This window comes from Zea mays, chromosome 5, assembly GCF_902167145.1.
Source record: "Zea mays cultivar B73 chromosome 5, Zm-B73-REFERENCE-NAM-5.0, whole genome shotgun sequence".
Taxonomy (NCBI): Eukaryota; Viridiplantae; Streptophyta; class Magnoliopsida; order Poales; family Poaceae; genus Zea; species Zea mays.
In genome coordinates, this window is record NC_050100.1 from 149,317,821 (window position 1) to 149,327,100 (window position 9,280).

The 9,280-nt window shown below is 52.4% G+C and overlaps 1 protein-coding gene across 1 annotated transcript in view; it reads right to left on the minus strand.

The window, feature by feature from the left end:
* The window catches only part of LOC103627012 (uncharacterized), a 140,072-nt gene extending 134,934 nt beyond the window's left edge, over positions 1-5,138 (minus strand). The window contains exon 1 of the mRNA XM_035959132.1: positions 5,073-5,138. The gene's annotated coding sequence lies outside the window, so the exon portion shown is untranslated. The remainder of the gene's footprint in view (positions 1-5,072) is intronic.
* Between the last annotated feature and the right edge of the window lie 4,142 nt (positions 5,139-9,280).

Sequence of the window (9,280 nt, forward strand, 5' to 3'; positions counted from 1 at the left end):
GCACAACAAGTGCGAAAAATCAAAGTCTACCACGAAGATTCACCATGCAGAAGTCGCCTAAGGGTGCAGCCGGATCAGCACAACAAGTGCGAAAAAGCGAAGTCTACCGCGAAGACTTACCGCGCAGAAGTCGCCTAAGGGTGCAGCCGAACTAACACAACAAGGGCGCAATACCCAAGTCTACCGCGGAGACTATCCGCGCAAAAATCGCCCACGGGCGCAGCCGGGCTAGCATAGTCGAATGTGCGAAGGCACACAACTTCATCACACAAACCATTACACATGTACAAGCGAGGGCATCTCACTCTACATCGGCTCAGCCTTCGGAATAATTCCCATCTCTCTATAGTTGAATAACATTATCCTAAGCTCCTCACCCGCAAAAAGACTCCGCAATTCCCCCTCACCTATACTCACAGAGGCCGGCAAGGACAACAGTTCCTGCCGGCCGGCCCTACTCACGCGAAGTCGACCGCCGTCCGCCCCACTCACTCTACGCTTCGCAACCGCCCTTCGCCGCCTACGCCCAGTACTCGGACCAGGCACACCTTCTGCATCCGCAGCGCGCGGTGAAGCCTCCGCCGCCGCCACATCCAAGGCCGCAAAGTAGTCCAAGTCCTCATCCGACGACTCCTCAGTCCACTCGATCGAACTCCCAGAGCCACCGAAGTCAGAAAACTTAGATATAGACCCATCCGATTCATTACCATCATCCACGGTCGAAGCCGCCAAAAAATTAGTAGTGGCGGTTGCGTGCGCAGGCCCAAAATCTTGAACCTGCACAGCAACCAAAATTCAGCAACATATCCAAAATTCCCTAACTACCCACACCCGCTACGCCACCTGCGAAGACCCAGCCGTCGCGGGAGCCTCCGCTGTTGCCTCCGCTGTCGCCTCCGCTGCCACCGTCGCAGGATCTTCAGCCCTCGGCGCAGCGGCTGCGGGGGCATCGGGAGCGCCTCCGGCGGTCTCTGGGGGCGGGCCTCCGCCGGCCGCAGCGGCTGCGGGGGCATCAGGAGCGCCTTCGGCAGTCTCCGGGGGCGGCTCCAGGGCGGCCTCGGACACGGCCTCCGCCGGGTTTGACTCCGGGTCAGGCAGCGCGCTGTTCAACGCCCCGAAATCATCCACCCTCTCGCCGAGCGCCGCCTAAGACACAACACACAGATTCAGCAAACCCACACATAGCCCACATCCAGCAAATGTCAAACAAAAGCCAAACGTTACCTGAGCCCTCGCCGTCTCGGCCCGCTCCTCCAATTGTGGATATCTCGCTCAAAATCCTCATCAGCTTGGTCGAAGACCTCAAAGTGCCGGCACCCTTCGCGAGCGAGCGCGTTCATCGCCCCCTCGCAGGTGACTAGGGAGGCATACGACATAAACCCCTCCACAATAGTAGGGAGTGCCTGCAACTCCTCCTGTACCCACTCCAAGCAGCGAAGTCCGGGCTCTCGGTCCGGCACTTCGAAGTCACCGGTCCGCGCGCCCAGCTCACGGTATGAATCCATAAGCTGTTTGCGCGTCCGCTCAGCCTCCGCGCGCGCCACGGCCTCGGTCCTCTCCACACGGCTCTGCAGGGCGTTGAGCCGCTCCTCCAACTGCGCGGCGCGCTCCCTGGCAAGACTGCCCTCCGCCCGCGCCAGATTGGCCTCCGCCAGCGCAGCCTGCGCCTTGGCGAGGGCCTCATTGGCCTCCCTCCTCTCCTCCACCAATTGGCGCCGGAGGTCGGTCTTTTCCCCCTCCAGCATGGCCACCTTGTCCGCCAGCTTGCAGCACTTGCTGTCGGTGGCCGATTTCTCCCGGACGGCGTCGGCATGTTGCGTCCGAAGTCTCTTGACTTCGGCAGACACAACGGTCGTAAGGGCCCCCGACGCCGCACGGCCGGCGAAGTCAGCCGCCTGCAAAACACACATAAGACCACAGCCCTAGCGAAGCCGAAAAAAGAAAAAAAAACACACACACATAAGAACCGAAGTCTGGCTCAATGTACCTGACTTAGTGCCTCCTTCATCTCCTCCAGCCGGCGGGACACAGCGCCCGCCTCATCCCTCACAGCAGCAAGTGCCGGCATCTCGCCGCCAGCACTAAGAGCACCACCCTTCGCCTTTGGCATTACGGCAGCTACCGTGGTCGCCGCGGCGGGCGGAACAACGACAAGTTGGCCTTCGTCCGGCCCTGCGACGTATCGACAAATTTAAAAACAAAAAAAAAACAAAAAAAAGAGAAAAAGAAAGCCAAGCCAGCGCCTTACCAACAAGATAGTCGTCCACACTAATGTCGGTGGCGAAGTCGGCGACGCGCTTTCCCGGCGGCGGCAACCCTCGGGCCGATTTCACCGCCTCCGGCACCCTGCCGGACGCCGATGCGGCCTTCGCAGTCTTAGAACCACCGGCGGCAGCCGCAGCCTCCGACGCCCTACCGGATGCAGGGGCGGCCGACTTCGCTGCCAGCGGCGGCTGACCTCCGCCGGGGGCTGTAGCCTTCGCAGCCCCCCGCTGCCTCTTCGGCCTGGCTTCATGAAGCCTGACGACCGCCTGGCACTTCTGCGCAGCTCCTTGGCGATCCTTGTCCATCACTGCCGACACAACAGCAGCAATATTCCGCCCGTAAGGAAACACTTTCCACTCACGAGCCATGCGAGATGTAAATAAGTCTTCGCCGGCCGCGCGGAGGATAGGAACATTCCTAGGCCACCAACCCCCGGTAACCCTCAGCATCCGCGCCGAAGACTCCCGGAGCTCGGGCGAAGACATCCTTCCCCCCGGGGCCGCGCATGTCCTCATCAATTCTCTAGCAAAACCATCGGAAACCCCAAGTCCTCCCATAGCAGTACCTAGTTTCCTCTTCTTCGAGGATGGGGCGGCCGCCGGCGTAGGGTCGTCTCCAGACTCTACCACCGGTTTCTTCCCGCGGAGGTCCACATCGTCTTGGCCAGGATAGCCGTTATACGACAGTCGGTTCAATTCAAAAACCCTGTTCAAACGGTCATTTGACCCGCGGATATCCCAGCTACGCTGACCCTCTGTCCTCGCCACGTATCGACCAACGATCCGCACCGCCCCATCCTCCGCCTCATGCACAAAGGCGGCTGGATCGCGGCTTTGCAGATCCAGCGCGAAGGCAGGACTTCGCACCAGCTTCCCACCATGGGAGGGCATCTGGCGAGGGCACACTTCGCCCAACGCCCAGCCATGCGCCAAGGGCCATTCCCCGTACGCCACAAGTTCTTCAACCAAATCGCGCCCACTGCTCAGGCCGGCGGCGCACCGAAGGGCCCCTTCGTCCGCATCCTCCTCCGCCACCTCAAAGGGCGGGTATGCTGAGTAAAAATGCGAACACATCTCAGACACGGGGAGCCCCTCATGGTCTTCGACGGTACACTCCGCGACGTAAAACCAAAACTCATTCCAATTGCCCCACTTGTTGCGGGCGCAAGGGACTAACTCGACTACCTGCATCGTGGTCTTGCCGGTCTTCGGCGTAAACGTACAGGACCCAAACTGAGCAACTTCATCTCCAATCATCCTCTTCTGCCAGTGCAGGCAATAGTACTTCGCAAAGACTTCGACTGATGGCTGCCCGCCGTACGAAGTCGTCGCCCAGACATACTTCGATAGAGCCACCACGGCATTCGGAGTCAGCTGATGTATCTGAACATTAAATCTGCGCAGGACTTCTCCAACAAATCGGTGCGCAGGCAGGCGGAGACCGGCGGCGAGGAACGCCTCGAACACAACCAACTCGCCCTCCGGCTCGGGGACTTCCTCCGTCCCCGGGACACGAGCAACTCCGCCGCCAAAGTAACCCAACCGCTGCATATCTTGCACGCGGACCGACGACATCCTCGACACACCAAAATCCACCGTATCGCCGGCGCGCAACTCCTCCGCCACCAAAGTACTCAGCGTCTCCTCGGACGAGGCGTCGGCCGGTGGCGTAGCGGCAGCAGAAGAAGAGGAGGTCGGCATCGCTACGTACCGTCGGCGGTGGCGGGCGGTCTGCTTCACTCGAGCCAGATCTCCGGCGAACAAGAGCAAGGAGGGCAGACGAGCAGCAGAACGGTGGAAAAGGCGGCTAGGGTTTTCACGGAGCGCGGAAAGTGAAGTTCAAAAAGCGCCGACCCCCGCCCCCTTTTATACACATGGCGCGGCGCTTCGGGAAACCCGCAGTCCAACAGTACGGTGTCAATCAACGGTCATGTCAAAAACCCCCGCGGAACCACTTCGAGCGAGGGCAGCGTCTCCACCATCTAGCGACGTCTTCGGCACCAGATGACTTAGTCGAAATGGTCCCTCGGAGGGCAAATGTTGGGGCGAAGGCGAAGACGTCACCCTCCGCTCGAAGTCTTCGCCGTGGCCGTCGGTCCAACAGAGACAAAACAACGGGCGAAGACACCCTTCGCCACATACGACATCAGACGAAGACCTGCGACGGAGTCATCCCACCGTGCGGCCTCGTCCGGCACAGAGGCCCACGTGTGATCCGGCCCATTGCAACGGGCCCTGCGTGGCCGTCGCGTGTTACGAGCCTAATTTGTAAAGGCATCCCTGTAATTACAGTCTATAACCCTGCTTTATGGGAATATTCTGGGGATAACCTAGGTGTCTGAGGGCACATGCGTCCTTAACACAGGACGCAGGGCGCTCAGATACCTATTAATACCCCCGCACAGTGCCCGTGAGAGGCTAGGTTAACAGAGCTATTGCCATATCACGCGAGAACCCTGTTTACGTCACTACTCCCCCCGTTGGATCACCTTGCAGCAGAGAGCAAGTTCCAACAGTTATCTCCGACGGTTCAATCCTTACGTCCGACGGCTTTGGCCGTCGGAAATTGTTCCTTTTACTGTAGTGTCTGTATGATGCATGAGTTGTGATGAACTGCAACAAACGGTACTAGCAACCTGTAATAATCCTTGACTAAGTAAAAACTTCAACGGCCTGTAAACACGTAATGTAGCCAATAATAACATCGAAAGTAATTAGTTTGCTAGGTTCTATAGTCACGTTGTAGCTAATAACCATGCATGCACTCATGAGCAACAACGGCCAGCATTCAGACAAGGCAGAATGTACCTCGCTCTAAGCAGCGATCGATCGAGTGTCCTGGCTGTAGGTGCTCTGCAAAACACCAAGTGGAAAGGTACGCAGATATTCAATGAGATGTGATCAAACCTTGAACAGAAAACGAGTCAGAACTGGTTTCTGGATGTACAAGGAACTGAAGCATACAATCTAAAACAGAACTGGTTTCTGGATGTACAAGGAACTGAAGCATACAATCTAAAACAAGATTATATATATATATAATATAAATATATATATGCTTATGAGTTTGAGACAACAATATTTTTTCTCTCCTACTGTTTGGAAGCTATATTTGCACCCGGAAGGAAATAAGATAGGCAAACTTTCAAACGAATATCTAAAACTTCAGATCCACAACGGATCAGCATATATATACCTTTCAATGGACATTGAAACAGTTGCGAACAGAGCAAAGTCAAATCACACCGGAGAGATCTTGGAACAGAAATGACAGATAGAGAGTGCAGATTAAACCGGGACGACATGCACGCACCTCTAGATTAGCAATGGAGCGCTGTTGAAACTTGCAAACTCATGGTCAAGCAAGCTCAAACGGTGGGAGAGTAGTGAACGGTTTGATGCCAGTAAATACAATATATTGGGGCAACATTGTTTTCTCCGTCCCCTGTAATGACACTGTAACGGGGGTATTTATAGGTAACCGAGGGTCTGGTCTGTCCTGCCTTGCTAAAGACAATTGCACCCTCAGTTACCTAGGTTATTCCCGAAATATTCCCCGCCTTGGAGTTATGGCGGGTCATTACAGCGTAATCAATTACAGACATAGGTCAGCCCTCCCCTCTAGCAGACCCGTTAGCACGGCGGTCTGTGGGCACAGGTATATTGTTGGTTCGGCGAGAGGTTTTTTTAAGATGATATATTGTCTTCACAGTGATGAATGAGGAAGATGGGGATGATCTCGCCGGTCTTGAAAGCTCGGTGACTCGGACGAATGCTTCGGCGGAGACGGAAGCACATACAATTCACCTGTGGGGGTTTATTGCAAGGGTAAGCTCACAGATGTTCATCGCTCAGCAAGTGTGGGGACTAACGTGCATGAACTCCCACTTACAGTGTGGGCTCATGTGTAGTGTAAAACTAATCAACAAATAATGATTAAGGCTGATCATTGTTTTTTAATAAGTTGGTCAAAATTTTATTAGCGGTTACTAAATGTAAGTATATAACATCCCAATTAAATAAATCACACAATGCAATGCGTATGATATATTAAATTTAATTCCATAAGTTAATCATGTGAGGGTCCGAGCCACTCTTGACTATGAGCACAACTGATATGCCAGTTTTACACTCTGTAGAGGTTGCACATCTTTACCCACAATTCGTGTTACCCATCACAGCATGATCAACCCGAGAACCTCCCTATATCGGCAACTCCTCTACCGCTCTTGCCCCTTTCAGGTAAGATAGTCCTCCACTAGCTTTCTTAATTAGTCGGCCAAAGGCGTCCCATACCACCCTCTGTTTTTTCGGATGGTCGCTTCATGTTCTAATTAACCAAAATAATCTTATCATGAAAAGTAAATAATCCATTGACAGAAATAAACATGATCATGATTCATGTGTATCATAACACCCAAAACCACATAGAGCAATAGAAAATTCTACCCAGTAATTCATCTGTAAGTAATGTATAAGGTAGACAAAACTAGTGTAACCTACTGGGTCCCATCAAATTAACCTGAGCATGTTACAATGATTAACAAGAACAATATTGGGTAGAGAAGAGTGGTCAAGGGCACAACTTGCCTTATGATAGTCGCCTAAAGGGGGGTGAATAGGAGAACCTGAAATTTATAAACTTAAATTTGCACTAAGACCGGGGTTAGCGTTAGAATTAAATTGGAGTGCGGAAGATAGTTCTCCTTGCTTAGAGTTGCTCAATCAATGTGGATGTCCTTTGGGAGCAAACTCAAATCAATACGAGCAAGGGAACTTTTAGAGAGGGAAAAACAAATCAAGTGAAGATTGGCGAGAGAACACAGTGATTTGTTTTACCGATGTTCGGTTCCAAAGAACGCAGTCCCCATTGAGGAGGCCACAAAGGCTAGGTCTATTTCAACCATTTCCCTCTCTCAATCGGTCACTTAGACCAGTTGAGTGTTTCTTCTTAATCTCACGGGTCACTAAGACCCCGCAAGGATCACCACACAATATCCCAAATACTTTCGTGGAGTGAGGTTAGATGATGCCTCATTTTATCACTCCACATACAATAATCTTCACCATCAAAATATGGTAGTTTGCCTAGGGGTACGAAAAGTAATGGAGCGCGCTTTGAAATATGGGGATAGCGTAGGGGCATCTTACTATACTTCTTGCGCTCATGGCGCTTAGAAGTAGTCGACGACTCGGTGCCGGACGTGGAGGGTGACAAAGAGTCGGTCTCGTAGTAGACAACTTTCTTCATCATCTTCTTCTTCTTGTCACCTCTCTTCTGTGACTTGATGGAGGAAGAGGATTCCTCCTTATACTTGTTGTCGGACTCTCTTGAGGGAGTCCTCCCCGAGCCTGCTGGCTTTTTGCCGGTCATGATCTCCCTCTTGGCGTGATCTCCAGACATCACTTTGAGTTGGTTAGGCTCTTAATCAAGCACTGGCTTTGATACCAATTGATAGTCGCCTAGAGGGGGGAGTGAATAGGTGAAACCTGAAATTTATAAACTTAAACTTGCACTAAGGTTGGGGTTAGCGTTAGAATTAAATTGGAGTGCGGAAGATAGTTCTCCTTTCTTAGAGTTGCTCAATCAATGCAGATGTCCTTTGGGAGCAAACTCAAATCAATATGAGCAAGGGAACTTTTAGAGAGGGGAAAACAAATCAAGTGAAGATTGATGAGTGAACATGGTGATTTGTTTTACCGAGGTTCGATTCCAAAGAACCTAGTCCCCGTTGAGGAGGCCACAAAGGCCGTGTCTATTTCAACCCTTTCCCTCTCTCAATCGGTCACTTAGACCAGTTCAGTGCTTCTTCTTAATCTCATAGGTCACTAAGACTCCGCAAGGATCACCACACAATTAGGTGTCGCTTGCAAGCTTTACAAAACACTTAGAGAGTTTGGAGAGAGATGAAGAAAGCACGATTAAGGAAACCAAACAACAAGAGCAACAAATGAAACACGAATCACTCTCTCTTAAGTCACTAATCACTAATGATCACTTGTCTCAATTGTGGAACTTGGAGAGATTGGAAGCTTTGATTGTGTTTTGGAATGGATTGCTAGCTCTTGTATTGAATGTGTATGAGTGGAGTGCTTGGTTGAAGTGAATGGAGGTGGTTCACAACAACAGCTACAGGCACTTTCGGCGGCCAGGGTTATTTTCGGCGGCCTATACCCGGCCGCCGAAAATAAGCCCGTGTTTCCGGTGGCATTACGAAGCCGCCGAAAATAGCATTATTTTCGGCGGCTGTGTCAGTCGCCGCCGAAAATAAGGCTATTTTCGGTGGCCCGAGCCCTGGCCGCCGAAAATACGGCTATAATAACGGCTACGACTCTTTCTCTCTTCTCTCTCTTTCTCTCCTCACGCAGCCGCTTTGTCTCCGCGTCGCCAGCCGCCAGCGCGCCCCACCCCGCCACCGCCGGCCTTCCCTGCGAGCCCGCCCGCTCGCCTCCAGCGAGCCCTGCCCTGACCGCCGCCCCGTCGGCCTCCCCGACACGTCCCGCCGCCAGCCGCCAGGGCGCCCCGCCCTGCCGCCCCTGACCTTCCCTGCGCGCTGCCGCTGCCCCGACGAGCCCCAACGCACCCAGCCGTCGCCCAGCCGCTCTCGCCCTTGCCCCTGCCCGCGCGGCAGCCGCCAGCACCGCTCGTCGTCGCCACCGTCGTCCGCCGGCGCGAAGCTCTACTCCTCCTACCACTCCACCGTCGCATCACCATCCATAGGTTATTTTTTTCGTATTTTATTTCATATTTTCGGCGGTCGTTATTTAATTGCCGCCGAAATTAGTGCATATTTGTTTATATATTTGTTTGATTTATGTGTGTGATTAGTACATATTTGTAATTATGTTTGTTTAATTTCTATGTATGATTAGTATATATTTGTAATTATGTTTGTTTGATTAGTGTTACTGTTTAATTTGATTTCATTAATATATTAGTGGTATATGTGGTTTAGGTATTAGTGGCATATTGAATTTGTGGCATTAATTTTATATTAATATTATATTGTTAGTTT